General features: G+C 41.9%; 1 long non-coding RNA gene across 1 annotated transcript; it reads left to right on the top strand.

The window, feature by feature from the left end:
* Positions 1–27,239, top strand: LOC128314559 (uncharacterized). Its single transcript, XR_008296339.1, has 6 exons — positions 1–1,966; positions 4,328–4,387; positions 12,835–12,893; positions 15,257–15,335; positions 23,571–23,651; positions 25,536–27,239. It is a non-coding gene; the product is annotated as an uncharacterized LOC128314559 (long non-coding RNA).
* The last annotated feature ends 399 nt before the right edge of the window (positions 27,240–27,638 follow it).

The following is a 27,638-nucleotide window of genomic DNA, read 5'->3' as shown; positions in this document are numbered from 1 at the left end:
TGTCTACTCCCACTAGAAGGTAAGTACTGTAAAGCAGAGGTTTTGTTTTCTTCCCTGTTTTCTGCTAACTTAAGCAGCTAGAAACTGGCCCATCATAGGCAATCAGTAAATGTTTGTTGAATACAAGAATGAATAAAGCTATCCCTTCCTTTCCCCCACATAGAAATTGAGGGGAGAGAGAGTTCATGGGAAAAAATTTAATCAGGTCATCCCTGTGAGCGCAAGACCTCTTTGCATTTCTAAGGGACAGTTATTGAAAGTATATGGCTCATGGCTGGGCCTCTTTCTTATTTTCTGCAGGCCTGAAGATACACAATTTGGAAATAGAAAATGAAGGGAGGAAACTAAACATTGTTCTGCATATTAATGTGACACAGTGATGCTCTTGAGAGAACAGCACCTTGAAATTTATGAGCAGTTAGAAAATGATTTTTCTTCATCTCTCCAGGTTTAGATGGTGTTGAAGAACTGCATTCCCTCCCTCAGTCAGCTTGTCCAGCCCCTCTGCGTTAAATCCCCCTCTATATGCTGACAACACCGACACATCTCTTAGCCTGACATCTGCGTTTGCATGTCTGATCTAAATTGTCCCCCTCCCAGGGCACCTGGGTGGCTCAGTTGGTTAAGCCTCTGACTTTGGCTTGGGTCATGATCACACGGTCTGTAAGTTCGAGCCCCTCGTTGGGCTCTGTGCTGACAGCTCAGAGCCTGGAGCCTGCCTCGCATTCCGTGTCTCCCTCTCTCTCTGTCCCTCCCCCACTTGCGCTCTGTCTTTGTCTCTGTTTCTCTTTCTCTCTCTCAAAAATAAATAAATGTTAAAAAAAATTAAAAAAAAAAAAACCTGCCCCCCTCTCTCAGCTCCCAGTCTTTACCACCTCCGTTAATGGCTCCATCACATACATAGTGGCTTCAGCCCCAAACCACCTGGTCACCCGTGATTCCTTTTTTCCTCACTCTTGACATCTCATTCACTGGGAAGTCCTGTGAGTTTTTCCTCCAAAAGGTATTATATCCCAACACTGTTGACTGTCCATTTCTACCACATCAACGCTAGTCCAGGTTCACCATCACTTCTCTGAACTGTTGGCCAGCAACTCCAATGGAGTCTTCCTGCTTTCTCCCTTGTCCCCAAGTACCTCTTCTCACAGATCAATTGAGGGAATTCTGTCAAAGATGTAACTCCGATTATGCCACCCTCCTGTTTAAACCCCTTTAATCTCATTCAATTTTACTTCAAATGGAATCTAAACTCCTTAACCTGGCCGGGGCTCCACCTGATCTGGCCCTTGCCTGCTTCTGCATCACCGTCCCACTTCTCCTTCCCTACATTGGCCTCATTTTCCTTCTTTGAATATACAGAGCTCATTCCTGCTTTGGATCTTTTGCACTTGCTTTTCCCTTTGTCTGGAAAGCTCTGTCCCAGAGCATTGCTGCACTCTGTTCCTTAGTCAGGTCACCTTCTCAAAGAGCCCTTCCTGACTACCCTGTATAATGCCTTTCCACCCCCACCCTATCTCCTCCTATAATCATCTAGGTTTTATAAGCAGTATCAGGAATGGTTTTGATTGTGTGTCTTGCATCAACAAAGTCCCACAAAGAACGTCCCGTTCGCGTGGGGTAGTTGAAGAGAGGTTAATAAAAGCACCATTTCCAAAGATTTAGGGAGGTGAAGGGGAACCAACCAGGGAAGGTAGTACTACTTGCAGCAATAATAATAGAGAGCTGTTAATACCCCAAGGCCTGAATGGCGCTGGGCTGGGAGCAGCTACTTGAGCCTGGAGAGAACAGCTGTAATTTACAGGAGAGGCCATTTGGCAGGACTGTGGCCCAGCAGACAAGGTGTCAAGGGAAATAAACACTCAGACCTAACTCTCCTGCTTCCGTCCAGACTTTGCTGGTGCTCCTCATTGGCCTAACCCAACCAGAAGCTGAAGGGCAAGACTACCAATTGATGCAATCCATAAAGGTCAGTCTCCATGACATAAAGTTGGCTTGAAAAGAGGGGAGAGAGGATATGGTAGGGCAAACAGGAGATATACACCACACCCCTTTACTGGAATGCAAGCTTCATGGGAGAAGCAACTGTCCCCCAAATCTAGGAGAGTTTCTGGCACACGTAGGTGCCCAACAGGTATCTGTAGAATGAATGAATGAGAATTCCTTGTCTTTGGAGGATGTGTCTGCTTAGCCCAACTGTTATTAGCTTATAAAATTAGGGAGAATAAATAGATGTGCTTTCAGTTCATAGTGATAGAGCAGGAAATCAGGAATGGATTGACTTTGGTAGATGTGTGTCCCCCCGATGCTGAGCAGTGCTATGCAGCTGGGAGCCTGCCCCTACTAACCCTCCCTCTGAAGCCCTGGTCAAGGTGCTGCTGTATGCTTCACTACTCAGACTTGGAGAAACATACCTTGGATTAGGGTGTGGTGGGGGATGGATTTGCAACTGAGGCAAATCTCCAGAAGGAGAGGCTGAGGTTTCCCAAAAGATGGGTTGAGATTCATGGGGAAGCACGAGGGAGGTACTTTAATAAGGGTGTGCAAATCTGAGAGTAGAAGTTCCTCGAGAAGGATTTAACTTGTTACCTTCTGTATGTGGCACCTGAAACCTCTTAGCTGTCTGTTATGCAATTGTTCTCCTTCAACTTGGAAGAGAGAATATTAATATAAAGACCATTTTTCTTAAGGAAGATACGCTAAAGGATCACTGCACATGTTCTTGTATTAAGGAATAATGAATAGTATATGTAGATTTGTTATCAGCAGTGCTCCTCTCTTGACACCTCCTAATATATATATAATGAGAGACTTGTTCCTTTGTTTAAGGCCTAATGGAATTTCACCTGGCCAAGATCTAATGGAGCTTTGTCTTGAATAAAGGCCTAATGGGATTAGGCCTTGGGGAGAGGAAGTTCATTGTGGGCCTCTCAATTTTTGCCTTGGGAAAGGTTAGGGGTGGGAAGAGAGAAAGGAGGAGGAGAAAAAGAGAGAAGGAGGGAGAAATTGAGAAAAGGAGAGGGAGAGGTAAATGGAGCAAACTTTTCAGAAAGTGGAGATAAATTTTAATACCTTCTTTGTGCCATGTCACAGATACATAATTTCATGTATTCATTATGACAATACTATGATGTCAGCAGTATTATTGTTTCATTTCTACAGATAGGTAAACAGATTAGTCAAGAAATTAAGTTGCCCAAAGTCACAGAGACAGGAAGTATGGAAACAGTCCCCTGCGTTTAGTCTTATACTTCTTGAATCCATTCTGTCCACTTTTAGAAAGAATTAGAATGAAAGATTGCTGGGAATTCGGTCGCGACCTGAGGAGTTCTCCTTTTCTTCCTCTTTGCCTTGGCGTATTTCTGACACAGTAGACCCTGCTCTGTATGAGCTTCTAAGTGAGAATGAAGAGTTGAGGGGGCTCAAAAGGGGTGGGAGGAAGGGAGTTAGTACATTGGTGTTTCATACTTTTTCTGATAGGGAGCATACAAAATCTGTTTTGGTTTAAGAAAAAACCTTGCATAAGAAAAGTCCCTTTTTTTAAAAGAAGAGCTAGTGTGTGAATTAATATGAAAAATATCTTCCTAACCGAATAATATCAACAATGATTAACAATGCATATGGATAATGCATTGGTGGGTAATCAAGATTGAATATCACATAAGTCAGAGTAATGATCATCATTTCTTGAATTTCAAGGAGAGGACAGAACTTTCTTAGAAAGCATGGAAATATTGGCTCAATGGATTTGCCCCATCGCATGCTGTTTTTGTAGTCAGAGAACACTCTTTGTGTAAAGGAAATTTGGGATTGGGGAAGGAGAACTATGTTAACCTAGACTTTCCTTTATTACTGGGTAAAAATAAGAGAGAAAGCATGACAGGAATAATTTTTGGAAGAAAGGTTTGTGCAGGAAGAAGCAAAGCCACTCCTACCTGTATTGGCTATATCATGTTGAGGTTTTATTTACCTTCAAACTGATCAAGTCCACAGAGCATGAGGCAAAGCAAACCAACCCAGGTATGGTACACTCTTGTGCTATCCTCAATGACGTTGTTTTTGAGGTTTAGAGAAGATTCTGCTGCCTCGGTACCAAACCAAACCAGTAGTGTGTACCTACTAGCTGTAATACACGTCACTAATGCTCACTGATATTTCCAATTTTCCTCCCCTCCTCAGACTTATGAAAGAGTATGTTTTCCTTCCCTTCCATTCATTGGGTGGAACAAAGTGACTAGTTCTAGCTAATAGGCTGGAAATAAAAATGACACGTGTTCCTTCTGGGGAAAGGAATTAAATGCTGGTGTGTTATTTTCTGTCTTTCTCCTAGCATGGTCAACTAAGAAGTATCACGTTGAGTTGGAGAAACCCAAGACTGGAGCCTGGAATGGTGAGCCACTGCATGGGGAACAGATGTCCTGACGAGCCCCCTGGACCTGTAGTGGATTTAGTGTGAACAAAACTTTCGTTGTGTTAATGCCTGAAGATTTGGGAGGATGTTTATTACCATAGCCTAATCTGGCCTAGTCTAATATCCTGGTAGGTGGATACACACACACACACACACACACACACACACACACACACACACACGTCAAGAAGAATGTGCAGAGCCAGCTCTTGGTTCTATTTCTAATCATATCTTCTAATTCTCACCAATTACACAGAGGATGGGGGTTAGAGATGACTCCTCTCCTCTCCCTGTTGCCTCCAGCTCCTCACCCGGGGTACTGGGAACCTTGGCTCTCAGGGTCACCTCTTGTGCTTGCTTCTCAGGTGGTCATCGCTCATACCCAAGCTACTTGTCCTGACTCCCCTCACTCCCTCCTGGGGTCTGGCAGCATCCCCTTCCTAGCCTCTGGTATGCATTTCAATCATTCTGTTTTGTTCTGCGGGTAGGGCTCAAGGTATTTAGGATTCTCGTGTATGGATAATCTTCAGGGCAGTGAGAATTTTCCCCTGTCAGGCAGGGATTCATAGAGTCATGAGGCTAAAAGAATCCAGTGCTCTGGATTGTGTGTACATTGTTCTGCCTGTGTCTCAGGAAGAGGTGTTTTTGTGTATGGGGAGAGGTAGCAAGAGGGGGAAACAGACCACCCTTCCCGCCACACTAAGAGACAAGAAAATGAAGCCTATCTCTGGTAGGATTCTGTGGATTCTCAGTAAATGCCAATAATGATGACGCCTGACTTTTCATTTATATGGTCTTATTTTGTTTCTGCACTAACCTGAATGTGGTGTCAAGGGAACTATTAATGGCTGCTATTCAGGGACATGTGACTTGGTATTTATATATTACCTGCCCACTTCATAAAGTGCTAATGAATGTTTGCAAAGCTCTTTGAAATCCTCTGGTGAAAGGTGCAACGTTAAGTGAAAAATATTATTATTATTATTAGAAGGTAATAGACAGCTTTGAATGATTGGTCATAAGAATAACTGACATAGCATTAAAAGAAGTGCCAGAAATCATCCAGACGGTTCCAGCTCCTCCGGCCCATCAGCCTCCACATTACATATATTACACTGTTTCCCTGACACCCATTCTAATAACTGTATAATTCACACATTAAATCACCACTTCCAGGGAAAGGTTGAGCTCACTCACAGCTCTATTGATGGTGACACTGAGAGGGTATTAAATGTTGGAAGGTCTAAAATGCAGAAGTGCTCTTAGGTGGAGAGGCCAGATAGAGCCACTGAGTGGCCACCATGTTTAAGGGGATATGAGAAGGGAATGAATCAGAAGCACCTTGGAAATGGAGAGGAAACTTTAAAATAGATGTGAGATTGAAAAGCCATGAGAACAATCAAAATCTGAAGTGAGATAGCCGACACATAGCCATACTCTTTATTGCGTGCCTTCTCTGGTTTGAAAAAATAGCAATAGCACAGACAGGTTTTGGTTTCCTACTTCCTTTAGCTTGGAGTTGTTTAATATTTCTGTCATCTGCATAAAATTCAGTCTCAGAGTTGGCAAGTTAGGTCCAATCTTGCTAACTCTGGTTGGATGGCAGTGGCTGTCTAAGTGTGGTATTAAGAGTCATGGGGGCACATTTGGACTTGGCAGGAAAGAGTGCTGTGATGCATTAGCAACGTCTCTGCCTAGGGAGAGGGAGAGGAAGAATGGCATGTATGTGGGTGAGGTCTGACTAGCAGTAAAAATGGCCAAAAAGGACAGCATGGACTTAGTTCAAGGTTGCTTTTATTCTGACTTAAAACCAAAGCTATTACAAAGTGGTCTAAGGAATGCCTCTTGGTCACCCGTCTCTGGAGGCCAGAGGACCTTGTGTTCCTGGTCCCATAGGATTGTAATAATCCATGTCCCCCACGAAGAAGCTCCTACCCCTGTCTATCACCCTGATTTTTCTGACTTCTGCCAGGAGGCACTTCTATATTGCCTGGGTTTTGTTGCCAGTAGAGCTTATGCCCATGAATTCTACAGGACTATAACTAACCGAGAAACAGTTCTTTTTTTTTTTTAATGCTTATTTATATATTTTGAGGGGGGGAGGAATGCAGAGAGAGGGGAACAGAGAATCCCAAGCAGGCTCCATGCTGTCAGTGCAGAGCTGGATCACAGGGCTCGAACTCATGAACCATGAGATGGTGATCTGAGCTGAAACCAAGAGTTAGATGTTTGAGCACCCAGGCACCCCAACAGAGAAACAGTTCTTAAACATTTACCACCCCTAGGGCACCACAAGAAGCAACAAGCCCAGGAACTGGGTTTGTCTGTGCTGGAAGCCTATTAGCTGATCATCATGAGTGCCGCCTGAGGGGTGGGCTTCTGATTAGGAACGCATCTTGGGGTGACAGTAATTCTTTCCAGAGACCTCATAGGGCAGGTGCTGTCTTCATTCTCACCCTCTGTTGCGCTCCAGAGTGCCCGTGTCTCCTGGAGGGAGCGTTACATGATTCTGGTGTCCTGCATTTTGTGTCTGGAGCTCCAGTTTTTGCAGCTGTCACCTCAGGGATGCCCCTTGATTGCCTGGCTCTGGTGGCCAGGGGCGCTTGCATTCCTGGGACCCAAGAGACTGTAACAATCAGAGAGATGGTTCTTGGCAGGCTGTCATCCCCAGGGCACTGCACAGACAGCAGACTGGGATACATTCCCCAGTCCTTCTGTAAAGGAGGCTTGTCTTGGAGTTTTGGTCTGAGGGGTAGTACTCAGGTCTGGCAAATATTTAGTGACCTGTGGAAATGCTCTCAAGAAACATTGGCTGAAGGAGCACCTGGGTGGCTCAGTCAGTTAAGTATCCAACTTCAGCTCAGGTCATGATCTCGTGGTTTGTGAGTTCAAGCCCCACGTTGGGCTCTGTGCTAACAGCTTGGAGCCGGGAGCCTGCTTTGGATTCTGTGTCTTCCTCTCTCTCTGCCCCTATCCCACTCATGCTCTATCTCTCTGTCTCAAAAATAAATGAACATTAAATAAATAACAAATAAAGAAGCATGGGCTGTGGATGCCATCTTGGTGCTTTTCCTGTGATTTGTCCCAACTCACCAGTATCACCCAGGAAAGAGTTATATACTCATCTAGATTAGTGTGGCTGACACTCAGGGGACGCCTCCAGATCCCTGGCTCTGGTGGCCAGAGGGGCTTACGCTTGCAGTCCTATAGGACTATATATATTTGCACACTTTAAAAAGCTGATGTCTGAGGGTCTGGCTTTAGTCATCATGAATCTAAATGCTGAAATCCTCCCCTTTGGGACATGACAGGTTTTGGCACATCCTCAACTACTGGGAGCTATTGAAAATATAACAGGCTGCTTGTTTGGATGAGCGCAGAGGTTTAAGAGAACACCAAGAGCTGAGGCAGGGTTGAACAGGTGTCATCTCCTACACAAGCTACTCTTCCAAGACTGGGAGAAGTGGTTGTTTCAGTCTATCATATAGAAACCACCATAGAGAACCAAGCAAAATTAAGGAACAGAGGAATATGTTCCAAATGAAAGAACAAGATAAAACCTCAAGGGGGAAAAAAAGTTAATGAAATAGAGATAAGCAATTCATCTAATAAAGAGTTCAAAATAATGGTCATAGAGATGCTGACCAAACTGGGGAGTAGAAAGGATGAACACAGTGAGAACTTCATCAAAGAGATGTGAAATATAAGGTAATACCAAATAAAAGAAGTCACAGAGCTGAAGAATACAATAACGGGAGTGAAAAATACACTAGAGGGGCTCAACCGTAGACCAGATGAAACAGAAGAAAGAATCCATCAACTCAAAGACAAGGCAGTGGTACTCAGCTAATTAGAGCAGCAAAAAGCTAAAAGGCCAAGGAAAGGTGAAAATAGCTCAAGGGACATATGGGACATCAGATGGATTAACCTTCCCATCACAGGGCTCCCAGGAGAAGGGAGAGGAGAGAGGCACAAATCCCATTTGAAGAAATATGGCTGAAAACTTCCCTAACCTGGGGAAGGAAATAGACATCCAGATCTAGGAATCCCAGAGAGTTTGAAATAAGATGAATCCTAAGAGACCCACAGGAAGGCACATAATTAAAATGTCAAAAGTTACAGACAAGGAGAGAATCTTAAAAGCAACCAGAGAAAAACAACTTGTTACATATAAGGGAATCCCTGTAAGCCTAACAACAGATTTTTCAGCAGAAACTTTGCAGGTCACAAGAGAGTGGCATGATATATTCAATGTGCTAAAAGGAAAAAAAACCTTTCCTACAAGAATCTTCTCCCTGGCGAAGTTATCACTCAAAAGTGAGGAAGAGATAAAGTTTCCCAGACAAGCAAAAGCCAAAGGACTTCATCACCACTAAACTGACCTTACAAGAGATGTTGAAAGGACTTCTTTAAGCTGAAAAGTAAGGGTTCTAATTAGTAACAGGAACACATGTAAAAGAATAAATCTCATGGGAATGGTAAATATCGTAAAGGTAGTGGATTAATCTCTTATAAAGTAGTATGAGGGTAAAAAGTAGTAAAAGTAACTATAATTATAATAATTAGTTAAGGGATACACAAGATAAAAACGATGCAAAACGCTGGGGGCAGAGTAATAATGTTGAGCTTTACAATGGGATCAAACTTGTTACCAACATAAAATAGACTGTTATAAGTTGTCATATGTAAGCCTTATGGTAACCACAGAGCAAAAACCTGTAGTAAGGATGTTTTGCTCTTGGATGTCTCCTCTTCCTTCTAAAAACTCAACTTCTCTAAGGTGATGGGGGAGTGGAGGAAAAGACAGACATCTTCCTGCCATCCTGGGCAAGTTCACATCCTCCTCTTGGTTGGTTGTGAGTGTTCTTCTTGCTCAGTGTCCATAGAGGAATGACGTGGATGTTGGTCAGTCATATTGTCCCCTGACCTGGGACTCACTCCCAAGTAGTTCCCTGAGACTTAGCAGGTCCTTCCAAGATACAGCTGCATCTTTCAGAGGACCCTGGGCTGGTGCATTCCACTGAATTTCTCTGATGCATGCACCTTATTGGCCTCAATGCTGTGACAGTCCCCAGTCTCTGCTCCCAGAGCTAATTCTTCAGCAGTGCAAGATCTACCTTGCATACCTTCTTCTCAAACTCAAGAGAGTGGTCCTGGCTTCCTCTACTATGGCAGTCTCATGCCTGCTTCTCCCACCCTGCCACATTGCTTCCCCATAATTATCTTTTACATGGTCACAAGCACTTGGGACAAGTCAGCAAGTCTCTAGCTAAGCAGTCATAACTGGTAAATGAAAGGCTGGTCCCCTCTTCCTTCAGGACATTCTTTCATGACCAGTGAGTCTCTTGAGGCCCCTGTTAGGATGAGTGGAGGGAACAGTCTCAGATACTTCACTCCCCCTAATGCCACCTCCCACTCTTAACCCCCGCTTTATATTGACTGGGGTGATGCAAAGGGAGGTAGGCAGTTGTAGGACTAATCCAAAGATATCTCTGGGAAATTCTTGTAAGCCCTGGAGGGAGGAAACTATCCCTAAATAATGGCACATTTACCATGTGGTATACTGGGCCTTAGCTGCAATCCTAGGACATTAGGAAAAGTTCTAGTATATTTTTGCATAGACTTCAGATGAGCATTCTAACTCTTTATAGCCAGACTGTGCTTACCTTTAAACTAACAGAGTACAAGATAAGAACTAAAATAAAAGGCAAAAGGTAAATAAAGAATACAATGAGGCAAGTTTAAAGTATAAAGCAAGATATTTAGTACAAACATTATAAACTCATTTTAATAATAATTTTTATATCGTTTACTGTGTGTCAAGCACTATTCTAAATTTACATGTATCATCTCATTTAGTCTTTGCAACAATGATAAGAGATAAATTCTTTTATTATTAGCTCTTTAAAAAAATTTTTTTTTCAACGTTTATTTATTTTTGGGACAGAGAGAGAGACAGAGCATGAACAGGGGAGGGGCAGAGAGAGAGGGAGACACAGAATCGGAAACAGGCTCCAGGCTCTGAGCCATCAGCCCAGGGCCTGACGCGGGGCTCGAACTCCCGGACCACGAGATCGTGACCTGGCTGAAGTCCGACGCTTAACCGACTGCGCCACCCAGGCGCCCCTATTAGCTCTTTATAGATGAGAAAATGGAGGCATAGAGACATAATCTGTCCTTAGACACAAAAGAGTGCATCAGTAGCAAATATATTAAAAAGATATCGGGCTAATTTTTGTAATTAGCATTCCACGTGCACCAATTATGAAAACAGTGTTTAGGCTACTATAGCAAAATCTAGAAATTTGAGGTGTTAGCTTCATATCCTTTCAAGAGGCAGTACAAGTGTAGTTGTTAAGAGTGTAGATTCCAGAACCCAATTGTATGAGTTCAAATTTTAGCTCTCCTTCTACTTGCTTGGTAGCCATTTAGAACTGGGGTCCCCATGCCTCAGTTTCCAATAAGTGGTATTTAGCCTAAAGGGGTTGTTGGCAGAATTAGGAGAGTTAGTACGTCTAGAGCTGCACTGTCAAGTAGAAGTAGTACAAGAGCCATATATTTAATTTAAAATTTTCCAGTAGCCCCATTAAAACAAAAGGAAAGGGGAACAGGTGAATTTAATTGTAATAATATATTCCACTTAACCCAATATATCCAAAATATTACCATTTCTTTTTAAAAAAATTTTTTAACGTTTTATTTATTTTTGAGACAGAGAGAGACAGAACATGAATGGGGGAGGGGCAGAGAGAGAGGGAGACACAGAATCGGAAACAGGCTCCAGGCTCTGAGCCATCAGCCCAGAGCCCGACGCGGGGCTCGAACTCACGGACCGCGAGATCGTGACCTGAGCTGAAGTCGGACGCTTAACCGACTGAGCCACCCAGGCGCCCCCAAAAATATTACCATTTCAATGTGTAATTAATGTGAAATTATTAATGAGATATTTTACGTGTTTTTTTTTTGTTCTGGCTCTTTGGAATCTGTATTTTACACTTACAGCACAATTCAGTTTCGACTAGCCTCATTCAATGTGCTTATAGCCATGAGTGCCTGGTGGCTACTGTGTCCGACAGTGCCACTGTAGAGTGCTTAGAACAGTGTCGGGTGCATGGAAGCTGTCAAAGTTTATAAGTTCTTTTACCTTCCAAACATTTTTCAGATGGATCACTTTTCTCATTCTCCACTGACTTGCATAAGGCCAATTTGTCATTATTTTTGCCAGGAAAGATGGATTAGCCTCCCAACTTGGCCTCCCTGTATTCTCTAAGCTACCTGTACTTCATACTGAAGTTCAAGGCATGCTTTCAAAATATGTATCTGACCATACCCCTGCTCCAATGCCCCTGAACCCTCTCTCTACCACATTTCTGCTCCTCTTTGCCTTAGCCACTAACCTTGTTTAGTTCCTTGGACTGTTCAGTTCCTTGCTGAGTCCTCAGACATGCACTCCCATTTGTACCCCTCCTTATACTTCCTCCTTATACTTCCTCCCTCCTTTAGATCTTTGGGGAACCCCTTTCTAGTAGCTTCCAGTCTCTGTCAGATGACTTTATTAAGATGCAGGCATAGAATCATGTTCTTTTTCCAAGGTTCTTTTCTTTGTTTGTAATTTTGCTTTCATTAGTGCAATAAATTAATTAACCTGTCTACTGCCCCGAGTAGACCACGAGTTCTTTCAGGGCAGGTACTACATCAGTTTTTGTTCACCATTTTGTCCCTTACATCTACCCCAATGCCTGGCACCTCGTGGGCCCTTGTGAAATATGTTTAAATAAACTATTTGAAATAACTAGATATGCAAATATTACCCTACAGAACCCTACGAAAACAGAATGAAGGGAATTTCAAACAAGGAGGAAAATGATACAAGGTCAGCTTTTAGTTTAATTTAAATTCTTAAGGATAAGAACAGAGGGATTCTAGAGTAGAATAACGCACCATGTAATAAGATTCAGAAAACTTCACAAACATGGAAATACCAACATTTAGACTGACATAAGACAAAGACATGAGCAGACTATGTCCTTAACCACCCTGAGCATATAAAATCAGCCTATAAATAAGAGGAGAAAAGGAGATGAGGAACAGGAAGGAATATTGTAAGCCAGGTTTTACTTCTCATATGCCTGAAAAATTAAGTATGAGTTGGGCATGAGGGAATATTGGTGGTAAAGGAAGTATGGGGCCTTTGTACCCAGATTTTCTATGATAGTCCTGTACTATTTTCTCTGTAAACAATTGAAATATCATGGAAATTCAAGTATCTCAGCAAATAGTAATTAAATGAAGTTGGTCAATGAGTCAACAAGTATTTTTATTTTCCATAAGCTGTGTGCTGGGAATATTGTGGAAAGCAAGGCAGCTTGGTCTCTATTTCTTTAGGTTTAGGGATGACATCCATTTCTTCCTTCCTTCCTTTTCAGTTCTATATCAACTGAGCTCAGACCTGAAAACTAGGTTAGGATTAAAGTACAGTGTCCAGGTACGTAAAATAAGTGACAGTAAAGGTGGTTCAGTGAATCTCATCCATAAGGTAAGTAACTCATCCTTGCCATCTACCTATTAGGGGATGGTGGAGAAGCTGAGTTGAAGAGTTTTCCAATATTGCTCCCCTCTGGACAGTGGATGACTGTTCCTCTTCTAAGAAAACATGAAAAAATAGATAAGAATATCTACTCACTACCGACATGAAGTTTCTGGTCCCATCAATTGAGTGGAGTGAGAACACTAGAGAGAGGAGCAGGTTGGAGATGGGAGGATGCAGAGAGAACAGGTGTCTCCATTTTGGATGAGCTAAATAATGCCCCTATAATAAGCTCATCACAAAATCTCAGTGACTTAACCCAACATGGTTTTACCTCTTGCTCACACAATGTTGTGCATTTGGTGGCTCTCTAGAGTAGCTCACCTCCAAGCAGTGAAAGAAATGCAGTCACTTTCATCTTGTGGCTCTGTTGTCTCATCCCAACTTCCAGATTTCCAGGTGACTTCTAGATTGCCAGGGCAGTGGAAGAGAAATCCAGCGTTCACTGCCTCAATTTGGAAGTGACATATGTCACTTTTGTTCACAGTCCATTGTGCAGAACAGAGCTAGTCCCATGATATTCCCTAACTGCCAAGAGGTCTACGATATGTTATCTTCTATGTACCCAAGAAGGAGGACGACTGGATGTTAGTGAACATTAGGCATGTGCATACCCACTTGATGCACTTAAAGTACCTCTGAAATTTCCAAGTGGAAATATGCTATAGGCAGTTAGGTACGTGGGTCTGGAACTGCAAGTCTCAAACTTGTGCAAAAGAATCATCTGGAGGAGATTGTTAAAAATTCAGATTCTTGGGTCCTGCTTTCAGAGACGACTTTGGTAGGTCTGGAGTTAGGCTATGGAATCTGAACTTTTAGCTTCTGCAGAGATCATACTTTGATAAACACCGGTATGGAACTTTAAAAGTTCAGCAGCATAGGGATGGTACTTGGCTGCTGTGGGGGGAGATGAGACCACCTATGGAAAGAATTGAGGAGGATAGGGGGTAAAAAAGAGAAAAAGATCCAGCCCAAAACCCCAAGAAATACCAAGGGGAGAGACTGTTTTGAGAAGGCAGGGTGGGGGCACCCATTTAGGTCAGGTGCTCCTGGGAGATGGTATGGGATGAGGGCTGAAAGGGTTCCTTAAGTTTAGTGACAAGGAGCTAGAGCTGGAGGTTGACACCAGATCTGTGTTTGTTGAACAGCGAGTGCTAATAGAGAAATCGTGTGGACTACTTTTTGAGGAAGTTGGGCTGCAAAAAGCAGGAGAGAGGGTGGCAGGTGAAGTGAGTGGGTGGGATGGAGGGAATTAAAAAAAATATAGGTCAGACTTGAACATGACCAAATGCTAAGAGGAGGGAGCCAATAGTGACACTGGATTAACTTGGCAAAATAGGAGATGGGAGATCTTCACTAGAGTTTCTGAGAGGGTGGGGGGATGGGGCACTGAAGAATGGGTAGGAGAGACTTGCCTTAGCTTGGCAGAGGGAACACTCCTTTGGAACAGGAGGGAGAGAGGGAAAGATGGATGTCAGCCTTGGGCCTTCATCGGAATCACCTAGACGGTGTGCTGCTGCCCTTGTCCCAGCCCTGAGATTCTGCTCTGATTAGTGTCCTGTACAGCTTGGGCTCCAGGATTTTAAACAGACTCTCCCAGCTGACTCTAATGCACCACTAAAACTTCCAGGTTTTCACTGGAGTAGAAACAGGCATGTTTATTAAGGTTCTTACAGATTCCTAGGTCCACGGCTTAGACGGCACTTCCCTAGAGAAGGCTTCCAGGACAGCTATTAATCTAGGACCCTGGATGTATGTTCCCATAGAGTGTACTTTGCTCCCTTCCTTCACTTTTAATTTCTTATTTAGTGCAGGTCTTCCTCACTAGACCTTAAGCATGCAGCAGTGGCTCCCATCTGCCCGCGTTACTCCTGACTCTCCAGCTGGCAGAGCAGACATTTTGCGTCTTCAGAACAAATGCATCAGTCATACCGTGGTGTGGCAGGAGAGGGTACAGGTTGAAGGAACACTGGTGAACCAGGCAACTGTGTGCACAGGGGCTACAATTGTGTCCAGCCATGGCAGTGTGGGAACAGCATGCATGCTGGTGCCTCTAGATGGAGAACTCACCCAAACAGCATTCATGTAAAAGCCCATGTAATTGTAGCTGGCAGACAAAGTTGACTGCAGTATAAGGTGGTAACAATATTGAGCATTTCTTGTATAATCAAGCATAGTTTTACTTTGTCTGTAGTTTAAAGCTGTTTGAAGTTTAAAATTACTTAATTATAAAATTCTGGTTTGTTTCCAAATGAATACAGGGACGAGAAAAGAAAGGAGCCTTTTTCATGAGACTATTCAAAAGAATAGAACTCCTTAAGGAAGCATTGCAATCCACATGTAAGTTTTTGTGCCTTCATCCGGAAGATCAACTCTGCTTATAGCAAGACATCTGTTATTTCTTTTCTTTCATCTATAATGGTTTAATCATATATGAACTCATAGTATATATGAATGAGGAGCTCATAGTATGGAAAATGAGGAATCAGAAAATCATGGACCCAACAACCCTTTTGAGACCGGTTTTTCCTAATCATCCCACCCATAAGACTTTATTTTATTATTTATTTATTATGTCTTTTTATTATTATTGGAGTTGATAGACGTACAATGTTCCATTAGCTTCAGGTATACAACCTGGAGATCTGATGGGGTATCTGTTCTTTTTTCAGCCTTCATCTCTTAGGTGTAACCACAGACTCATCCCTGTATCATGGTTGTGATGTGGTTGGTATGTGTGATGCTGGGTCCTAATTATATATGACCCAGGAGTTTGCAAACTTTTTCTGTAAATATATGTTTTGTGGGCTGTACAGTCTCTGTTGCAGCCACTCAACTCCACTGTTGTAGCCCCCAAAGCAGCTACAGGCAACACTTACACAAATGGGCATGGCTGTCATGTTGCTTTTATTGCTGTGTAATAAGCTATCACAAACTTAGTGGCTTAAAACAATACACGTTTAGGAGCATCTGGGTGGCTCAGTTGGTTGTGTCCAACTCTTGATTTTGGCTCAGGTCACAATCCCAGAGTTGTGGGATCAAGCCCCACATTGGGCTCCACACTCAGTGTGGAGCCTGCTTAAGATTCTCTCTCTCTCTCTCTCTCTCAAAAATAAATAAATAAACAAATAAATACAATAAAATAAAAATAAATTTAAAAAATTAAAAAAAAAACCCCAAAGCCCAAAACACATCTATTGACTTACAGTTTCTATAGGTCAGGAGTCAGCTTAGCTGGGTCCTCTGCTCAGGCTACAGTCAAGGTGTTCTAAGCCTCATCTGAGGCTTAGGATCTTCTTCTCAGTTCAAGTGCATGTTGGTAGAATGCCTTTCCTTGCAGCTAACTCAGAGCAGTGTGTTAAGGATAGATGAGCTATCTCATCTTACTCATCTCAGCAGGAGACTGGGGAGAGTCCTAAGCCATCTTTTAAGGGCTCACCTCATTAGGGCAGGCCCACCCAAGGTAGTGTTCCTTTGGTTACCTCACACTGAACTGATTTAAGGACTTAATTATATCTGCAAAATCACTTCAGCTTTGCTATCCAGGGTAACACGATCATGGGAGTGACACCTCATCATATTCACAGGTCCCACACACACTTGAGGGGAGGAGAGATTACACAGGGCATGTATACCAGGGAGTGGGAATATTGGGGGCTATCTTAGAATTCTGTCTACCACATCTGTGTTCAAATAAAACAGCAGAGATACACTGAAATGTGACTATCAGATATTTTTTTCCCCTGTCACAAAAATAGTACTCTTCTCTTGATTATTTTTTCAACCCTTTAAAAGTGTTAAAAATCATTCTGGTGGTCTGGAGAAAACAAACATCAGGCACTGGCTAGACTTGGCTGGTGGCCTGTACTTTGTTATCTCCTGATATAAGCTGTGGAATGGAGTAAGGTAGCTCTTGTGGCTTAGGGAGAGATGGTTCCCAGAACCAGATGCTAGATCCAGATGTTATGGTTTTGCAATATGGAGAGCAGTGCTGGAGTTCAAGGGTGACCTGTTGGGGTAGGGGACACTAAATCCCTTCTGCAGAGGTTGCTTCCTGTGGCCTGGCAGGATCTAACAGAAGAGCAGAGCCACGGCCCTAATCATAACTCCCACATGAGGACACAGGGGAATCTGAGAAGCTGTGCTCAAAACAGGCTGTCCCTAGCCCGTTCTCTCCCCGTTACTTCGTGAAGACATGTTCTTTGTGCTTATTGATGCAAATTGTAGCTTCCTTGCATTTATCTGTTCATGTGCTTATTTTCTTTAAGACTTCAATGGAATCTTCTGTGGGGCTATTGCAACTTCACATAGTCAATCAAAGATCAGCTTGCTCTTTAGTTTTACTGAAAATATAATTCTGCTGAAATGGAATTTATGGCAAAAAAAAAAAACCCAACAAAAAAAGCATTGCTTTTCATATCACAAGGCACAATCATAGTTTCAGAGATGTGGATTGTACATCTAGGCTAATTTTCATATTGTTTAAAACCAAATTTTCATCTGCACAAACAAAAAGATTAGCAACTGCAAAAAACATCCTTGTTCTGGGAGCTCAAGGAAACTATAATAGTATTGTGTGATCTTGTTATTTTTTATTTATTTATTTAAATTCAAGTTAGTTAACACACAGTGTAGTGTTGGTTCCATTAGAACCCAGTGATTCATCACTTCCATATAACACCCAGGGCTCATCCCAACAAGTGCCCTCCTTAATGTCCATCACCCATTTAGCCCATCCGCCCCACCCACCTCCCCTCCAGCAACCCTCAGTTTGTTCTCTGTATTCAAGAGTCTCTTATGGTTTGCCTCCCTCTCTGTTTTTGTCTTATTTTTGCTTCCCTTCCCTTATGTTCATCTGTTTTGTTTCTTAAATTCCACATATGAGTGAAATAATATGATACTTGTCTTTCTCTGTCAGTCTCTGACTGACTTATTTCAGTTAGCATAAAACACTCTAGTTCCATCCACATTGTTGCAAATGGCAAGATTTCATTCTTTTTGATTGCTGAGTATTATTCCATTGCATATATGCATACCACATCTTCTTATCCATTCGTCAGTCAATGGACACTTGGGCTCTTCCCATACCTGGCTATTGTTGATAGCACTACTATCAACATTGGGGTGCCTGTGCCCCTTCGAATCAGCATTTTTGTATCCTTTGGATAAATACCTACTAGTGCAATTGCTGGGTTGTAGGGTAGTTTTATTTCTAATTTTTTGAGGAAACTCCATACTGTTCTCCAGAGTAGCTGCACCAGTTTGCATTCCCAACAACAGTGCAAAAGGGTTCCTCTTTCTCTGCATTCTCCCCAACATCTGTGGTTACCTGAGTTGGTAATTTTAGCCATTCTGACAGGTATGGGGTGGTATCTCATTGTGGTTTTGATTTGTAGTTTTCTGATAATGAGTGATGTTGAGCATCTTTTCATGTATCTGTTAGCCATGTGGATGTCCTCTTTTGAAAAGTGTCTATTCATGTCTTCTGCCCATTTCTTCACTGGATTATTTGTTTTTTGGGTGTTGATTTTGGTAAGTTCTTTATGGATTTTGGATACAAACCCTTTATCTGTCATTTGCAAATATCTTCTTCCATTCCGTCAGTTGCCTTTTAAGTTTTGCTGATTGTTTCCTTCCCTGTGCAGAAGCTCTTTATCTTGATTAGGTCCCAGTAGTTCATTTTTGTTCTTATTTCTCATGCCTCCGGAGACGTGTCTAGTAAGAAGGGGCTGCAGCCAGGGTCAAAGAGATTGCTGTCTGTTTTCTCCTATATGATTTTGATGGTTTCCTGCCTATCTCACATTTATCTTTCATCCGTTTTGAATTTATTTTTGTGTATGGTGTAAGAAAGTGGTCCAGGTTCATTCTTCTGCATGTTGCTGTCCAGTTTTCCCAACACCATTTGCTGAAGATACTTTTTCCATTGGATACTCTTTCCTGCTTTGGCACAGATTAGTTGGCCATATATTTGTGGGTCCATTTCTGGGTTCTGTATTCTGTTCCAGTGATCTATGTTCTTGTGCCAGCATACTGTCTTGATGATTACAGCTTTGTAATACAGCTTGAAGTCCAGAATTGTGATGCCTCCAGCTTTGCTTTTCTTTTTCAGGATTGCTTTGGCTATTTGGGGTATTTTGTGGTTCTGTACAAATTTTAGGATTGTTTGTTCTAGCTGTGTGAAGAATGCTGGTGTTATTTTGATAGGGATTGCAATTAATGTGTAGATGGCTTTGGGTGGTATAGAAATTTTAACAATATTTGTTCTTCCAATCCATGAGCATGGAATGTTTTTCCATTTATTTTGTGTCTTCTTCAATTTCTTTCAGAAGCTTCTGGTAGTTTTTAGCATATGTATCTTTAACCTCTCTGGTTATGTTTATTCCTATGTATCTTATGGTGTTCGTTGCAATTGTAAATGGGTTTGATTCCTCGATTTCTCTTTCTCCTGCCTCATTATTGGTATCTAGAAATGCAACCGATTTCTGTATGTTGATTTTATATCCTGTGACTTTGCTGAATTCACATATCAGTTCTAGCAGTTTTTTTGATGGAGTCTTTGGGTTTTTCATGTAGTGTATCATGTCATCTGCAAAGAGTGAAAGTTGGACTTCTTTGCCAGTTTGTATCCCTTTTATTTCTTTTCGTTGTCTGATTGCTGAGGCTAGGACTTTCAAAACTCTGTTGAGCAACAGTGGTGAGAGTGGACATCCCTTTTGTGTTCCTGACCTTAGGGAGAAAGCTCTCAGTTTTTCCCAACTGAGGATCATATTAGCTGTGGGCCTTTCATATATGGCCTTTATGATGTTGACATAGGTTCCTTCTGTCCCTACTTTGTTGAAGTTTTTTTTTTTTTTTATCAAAAAAGGATGCTGTATTGTGTCAAATGCATTTTCTGCATGTATTGAAAGGATTGTATGGTTCTTATCCTTTCTTTTATTAATGTGGTGTATCACGTGAAACATTGGGTCTTAGAATCATGATCCACTCGTCTAGCCACAAATGTACTTAAGTGTTTATATGGTGCTTACTATGTGTCAAGCACTGTTCTGAGCACCATGCAAATATTAATTTGTTTAATCCTCATAGTAGTTTTTCAAAGACAGTATTATTAGTATCATTATAAGCATACTGAGGTGCAAAGCACAGTTAAGTAACTTGACCAGTATCTCCTGACTAACAAGTGACTGATATAGGATTTGAACCCCAGCAGTTTTCCCTAGAGTCTGTTCTTTCAACCACTACCTGTACTACTTCTCCAGCATATAATAATAATTTTAAAATGTTTTTCTGAATATGTGGATGTAATTTATGATGCACAGCTAATTAATAAGATATTTTAATGAGAACACTGAAATTAGTGCAAAAATTCATGAAAGTGACATCCTGCCAGGTGACTGAAGTGGCCAATTAAATGACCATCTTTCCTCTGGGTTCAGCATCGGCAGCCTTGTTGATTAGTTCGTCAGTGTGTCATCCAGTATTTCTCATGCCGGCTTTGAGATTCTTTTCCAATAATGGCAATATCAGAATCTTGGGCAGGATTGGCTACATGGGACACATTTGCAGCGGTTGTATTAATAATTCATCAGATTTTTTCAATTGATGTAGAAGTTGTTATTGTAAAATTATTCAAAATTTGTTACATTTCTATAATACGAGTGAAGACATTGAAATAATTGTGTGATTTTATCAAAGACAAATTTGGTCCTATTCAAACAGAAGATTTCTGATACAGATGCCTGTTCTCAGAAGAATGCTAATAATGTTACAATCATCACGTGCTTAGTTTTTATCAGCTGAAAAAGTTCCATTGTCAAGACATTTTCCAAAGACCCTAAATCAAAACAAGGCCATTGCAATTTTCCATGACACTTTTTTTTTTTTTAAATGTAGAGACAAGTGTTTCTCCATGTGAATCTTTGCATTTTAATCAAAATTGAAGAACAGGATAAAAATGTGAATGGTTTCATTCTAAAAATAAAAGAATTTCAGAAGAAGATTGCTAATATTGTTAACTATTCATTGTGATGTGGATTTGGTGAAAGGGACCACAGGCTGGGAGAATTACCCACCTTGAGAAGGGATATATTACAGAGCCTTGAACGGTTTTGTTCTATTTGGTAAAAACCAACAAAAAGTTGTTAAAAGGCCCTAAAAAGGATTATCTGAAGAAGGCATGGAATAATTTCTAGGATATTTTGTTTTCTGTTGCTGGGAAGACTGTTCAAAATGGAATCCTTAAATTATTACCTCAATACTTGTTTGCTGAGTAGAAGCAGAAGAAAACAAAATTCTCCAGAAAGCTTTTCATGGAAAAACATTACTATTCCAGGATTTTATACCACGTGATATGTGATTCCAGTTCATCAGTTCATTTTTGCTGACAGCTTTTGGAGGATTATTAAAGTAATTGATACAAGATCTCTCTTGATAATCAAATGAATTACTCAGATTTTCTAAGAGATGTTTGAAAAAAAATAAGAACAGTTTTTAACTTCACAAGTTGAATTCTACAAATGAGCACAAACCCTGTCATCAGCTTCCACAGAGATGATGAAAATGACAAAAATTTTATTAATTCATTTGTAATCTTTTGCAGAATTTTGTATTAATTCTTACCTACGTTTACTGTTGTTGGTTAAATGCAGAATTCATGAAACTTATTTTTTCTAATTTTTGAGGCTTTCTAACAATAAATTAACAAAAAGAAAAACACCGTTTGTCAGAACATGAATTTAAATTTGGGGATCTGTCAATATGGTCACCATACGAGTGTTCTGGACCAGAGTCTTGTGAGCCAGAAAGAATGAAGCAAAGGAGTCACAGAGTGGATGTACATGAGCAAAAGATGAAGTGTGAGTGATTTGAGGATTAATGGGGCCTTTTTTCTGTCCAGAAGGAAAACATAGCAGACATAAGATGATTCTTGATAAGGTAATAATCACTGACTATGATCAACCTGTAAGTACTTTAACCAGAACCGCTGAGCCCCAGGAAAGGGCTATTAGGCATTGTTAAAGCAATTGACCGCTGTCACTCCCTCATCATTGTTTGTATGCCTGGAATTTCACACTCAGAACTGATCATGCTGTGTTAGGAGGCCTGCTGAAATTCTCAAATTTGGAGGGGCAAATTGGCTGGATGATTACAAAACTGTAAGGCTGTCTTTTCTGAACTGAACATCGACAGATAATAAAACATCATAATGCCACATACATTATCCAGGCACTCCGCGTTGGGATAATGCTTGTAAATCTGACATTAGGCATGAAGAAAGGAAACAAATAGTCTAAAAGATCTGGTAGTTAGTATTTTGGAACAACCAAAGGTTTCTGGCTGGGAAGGTGAAACACACTCCTATTTCCTGAATAGAAAGTTATGAAATGGCTCATTCGTTTGTCCAACAAATATTTATTGAGCGTGTACCGTGTGCCAGGCACCATTCCAGGCACGACAGATACACTAGTGAACAAGCTTAGTCACTGGGCTAAGAGTCCAGCAAAGGCACAGAGAATGAGATAATAGTATTATGTGAAAGCTGGGTTGACCGTATATAAAAAAAAACATACATTTTTATGAAGAAGGGTATCTAACTACGTTGTTACTATTAAACGTTACTGGATGTCATATAAGTACAGTCAAACTTCTCATTAACATTTCTTTTGCATGGAAGTTATATTTGACTAATACATGTTTCGCCAGAGGATTGCACAGGCTTCTTTTTTAAAACTGTAATTTTTAACTATTGCACAATCCCAGAATTCCGTTCATCTAGTTTTTACAGAAAATTTAGGCCATTATTGATGATCGGCCAAATGAAAACTCATAAAAAAGTGGTTTTAGCATATGTAACCTGGGAGAATTTCAGCTTTGAGGAAAACTCAAACTCCATGTAGTTCCACTTTATATCTTCTTATAGTTAAAAGGATATCCAAGGAATACAAATTAAAAAATTAATATCTCTAATATACTGAATTCTAGATGTTTGCATTGTTTCTCAGATGGACCAGGAAGATATTCTGATAGTTTTCTGTAAAGGAATAGTCCTGAAAATCAAATAAAAATTCTGAGCACTTTACACAGTACTTGGCACATAGTAAGTACTCATTAAATATCTGCAGACATGAGCAGGCAAATTGGGTATGACAAGTTAGCATCATGATAATTAGGTAGTAGGGGCAGTTCCAGTTTTGTGGAATCGGAAGCATATGCAATTTTGGGAGCCCTCTTTAAAAAACAGAATTCAAAATCATACATATAAAATTAGGCATGAAAGTGAATATCTATTTAGAATGAGAAAATAAATCACCACAAATTATAATACTTTAAAGGACAGACAGTTGTAAAAAGGGGTTCTTTTCACATTTTTGGCTTCTACCAGAATGTTTCATTTTGTCATATTTAATCAATAATCTGCAAAAATATACAAAATGAATCTGAAATTAAGGCATACAAAAGAAGAATACAAATGCATTTTTTAGAAGGCTTCCATGGAGCTACATAATTATGTAATCAAATTACTCAGATTACATGTAGCGACTGAGGAATTTTGTCATCGGAATATTTGTTTTTCAGGCCATTTTGCTGTGTTGGTGGCAAATTTGCATACCTTTATCTGGAGCTGCCAGACCATCGGGACAAGACGTTTCAGATATGGTAAGGCGTGATTCAGTATACACTGGGATGCATAAAACATGTGACTTCTCACACAGATGCACTCACTGTTGATTGTACCACTGTAGGTTTGTATCCTACGGACACAGGGACTCTATAAATTCCATTTCATGAGATTCCCATTAGAAGACAGAAATAATACATGGCATGTTTATAATTATACATGCTGCATTACTGAGCATATGCCTAACAGAATAGAACTCCTGTTTTGACTAGGCATTGTTGACAATTGAAACCTCCACTTAAATTCTACATGTCTGATAATTGGAAGAATTCTCCACAGTCTCGTTATATTTTCAATCTTGTTTTTCTGCCACTAGCCACAGTCTGCTCGCTAGCGCTGGGTGCTCCAGAACATGTTCATATCGCTGTTCTATCCCTGGTCCTAGATTGTCACGTCCTGACACTAGGCGAGTCGGCAGAGGGGGCTTGGGGGTGGACTGGAAAGAAGTCAAAGGGTCTCATTTTAGGTGCAGCAGTCGACTCATCTGCTCCCAGACTTGGGGCCAAGTACCGGGGTTTGGGTTTCATAGTATTGAGATAGCTGAATGGCCCCAGGGTATTTATGAGTATAGCTCCCTTCCCCAGACCTGCTTTCTGGCCAAGAGAACTTTACCAATGGGTTGGCACCTAGTATGAACTCTGATTTGCACAAATGGTGTGATAAAAGGCATCCTTCCAGTCCTTTCTGTGTGTAGCTTATCAGTAAAGGGAAATCAGAGCTTATATGGCAACTTGGTGATGGAGGCTGCCTGTCAGCAGGGATTGTATTTACGACCTCGATGCAGACTTGTGCAAGAGGAGGAAGTTGTTGGGGAATCTGGGTGGCTTAGTTGCTTAAGTGTCTGACTCTTGGTTTCTGCTCAGGTCACAGTCTGATGGTTTGTGGATCGGGCCCCAAGTCGGGCTGTGTGTTGACAGTATGGAGCCTGCTTGGGATTCCCTCTCTGCCCCTCCCCTGCTCATGCCCTCTCTCTCTCTCTTGAAATAAATAAACTTAAAAAAAAAAGGGAGAGAAGGAAGTCCTCAGGAGGACTCTCTTCTGAAAATATTACTCCCTGGCACTATGGTCATGCTCTAGATCCTTTGGCCCAGACCTGCCAATTCTTTTCCTATTCCTACTGCCCATTCCTACAGCCCCTGACTGGGATCCTGTTCCATCCCGAATGCACGGCCTGGAGAGCTGCTACCCTCCTGCCCAGAGGCTTTGCTCCCCCTCCCAGTCTCCAGATCCATCCAGCACTTGGATGGAGTGCCTGAGTTCAGTGCAATCTTGGACACGGAGATCAAACAGTGCCTTTTGCTCTCCCCGTAGAAAGCAAACCTGAGATGAAGCTTGCCTCCCAAGCTTGGACACTTCCCTTTTTCTCAATGGGTACTATCAAGGTTGTAGGATCTCTCCCACAACCGGGTGGGTTGTCACGGGTTTCCTGAGGGAGCCCGTCACCGCTCTCCTCACGTCAATCCCTGAAGCTGGGCACTGAGAAAGATGATGCAGGACCCACCTGGACCCAAGCTGTATGTTCCAAAGGCCCGTTGCAACGGTAAACCAAAACTGTTCCTTTCTAAGGCTTATGTGGACAGGTACAGGCACGCGCACAGGCACAGGAGGACCAAGGTTGGGGAGGAGCCGTCTGCCCAGGATGCTGAGGGCCGAGGCTGGGCCCCGGGCTGTGGGCCTGCCCCCTGGCGGCTGATGACCTCATGAGGGTGGTGGTGGTGGCACTTCTCTGAGTATTGCGAGGGGCAGAAGCAGACTGCTCTGTGGATACCCAGCACTCCTGTGTTCAGGGTTCCTGTGATTACACATGGTCTATGCACCTGTCTTGCTCACAGTTTAACACTTGAATTTTTTATATGTTATAGGTACACACTGTTTAAAAAAATGCCAAGAATGCAGTTTGACTCCTTGAGATCCAGACTTCTGCTCCTGATAATAAGCAACAGACGCCACTTGCTCAGCACTTTCCCGGGTGCTCTGCCTGGACTCCAGGGAAAAAGCTCGTCATCGCACAGCACACTGGCCTGCTCTCGTGTGTCTTTCTCTTCCGTCTGGGGTGCACTTTCCCTCTTCTTCATCTGGCTAACCCTTCATCCTTCAGAACACTTCTCACTCCTCATGGTGTCAAGGAAGCTTCTCCTGACACCCCCAGAGTCTGGATTAAGTCCCGCCCCGTGTGCTTCTGTGGCAGCCCTGCCTGCCTCTACCATGACACTTACTCCACTGTCTTAAAGCCAGGTGTCCATTCATCTCAGTTCCCAGGAAGTCTGTGGTGTCTGGAAGAGAGGAACTACGTCTTTCATCTTGATATTTTGATGTCTAGTGCCCCGTAAATATGCGGTAGATGTTTGTTGAGTGAATGAATGAGAATTATTGACTTTTTGGCGTCAGACTATTCCAGACCCTGGTGATCTCAAATCCATCATCATATTCTGCACAAACTGATTGAATATTGATCCCTTGCCATTGCTTCAGGTTGAAAAGAAAAAAAAAAAGACCTTTTGAAAATAGGATGTGCAATTGTAGAAAAACAAAACTGTTCCTACAAGCCACACATAAATATCAGTCTCATTATTTTATGATTATCCTTCACAAGTGACTAAGAAAATTTGAGATGACTGAGTTGCAGTCAGACTTGAACACATGCTTCAAGAATCTTAACTTTGTTTGCTAGTACAAAACAGTTTCAACTGAAAATGTCAGAAAGACATCATCTGGCCAGGAGAAGATTTGCAAATAGTGTTTTATTTCATTTCTGTCAAAACTTTACCTGGTTTGTTCCTATATCCCAATCTTCAAATTCTGTCTCTCAGTGAAATCTATACCATTGTCCTTGGACTCTCTCCTTGTGGACATTAACCTGCCACACACATAAAACTCTATGTAATTTGTTCAATTCCACATAAGTTAATGAATACTTACTACTCACATTGTGCCATTATTGAGATAAGGTCACAGAGTCAGGGTATTTGTATTCCATATTTTTTGTTTCTTATTCTTTCATTTCTTCACTCAACAAATATTATAAAGCTTTCACGTAAAGGCACTGCTCTAAATGCTATTGGGGGGGGGAAGATCAATGCATTCCTGATTTCAGAGAAATTATAATTAGTGAGATAAGATACGCAGGCATACCATATTTAACACCAACGTGAGCCGATACTCTGAGATACGTCCCATGATGAATTCCCTCATGGTCGGTTCTCCCTGCCTGCAGGGTTTACCCTCACAGCAAGCAGGGTTGTGCTAGAATGAAAGAGGTTTCAGACATAGGCTAATGTTTGAAAACAGGGCAAGTTACTAGACTCAGTTGCTTAACCTGTGTCTACTGTGCATAGAATGATTGAGAAGCGTAAACGTGGAAGTGTGTCAAAGTGGTGACACAGAACACTCAGTTCTTGTGCCTGTTCTTCCCCAAGCCTCGGAGAGGAGGAAAAACATGCCGCATCTTCCCCTCTACTCCGCCTCTTTGGGAAGGCCATGTCCTCGGTGGAGTTAGGGGATACCGGTGCCACAGGCAGGCAGAGCAACTCTGATGGTCCCTTCCAAAGTAGGCAGAGAAAGCAGCCCTGGCCACGAGACTCAGAGCACCTTTGAGGTAAGTTTGAAACGGGACTGGACTTGTAATAATCAAGAGCGATTGGAAATTATAAAATCTGTCGAAGATGTTGTGGAAGAACAAGGAAGGGGCTTAGGTGCTGCGCAGCTAGAAGTAGTGATGGGAAGATACGGAATGTGTTCATATTTGTACTGCTACCAAGTGTCCTTCGCAAACTCCAGGCGAACCCAGGGACACACATGAGAGAGCTGCTCATCTTGGGGGAATGAGTAGACAAGGACAGGGAGCTCATGGGCAGGAACGCTGCTGCCCTCCCCACTCCCACCCCCAGTCGTGGTCTGCTCTGAATACGACACCCCACAACCCAAGCAGAAGCAAGAGCCTCCCATTTAGGAGCATGAGGGCTTGA

This window comes from Acinonyx jubatus, chromosome B1 (genome assembly GCF_027475565.1).
Source record: "Acinonyx jubatus isolate Ajub_Pintada_27869175 chromosome B1, VMU_Ajub_asm_v1.0, whole genome shotgun sequence".
Lineage (NCBI taxonomy): Eukaryota > Metazoa > Chordata > Mammalia > Carnivora > Felidae > Acinonyx > Acinonyx jubatus.
This window is presented reverse-complemented; position numbering and strand designations above follow the sequence as displayed.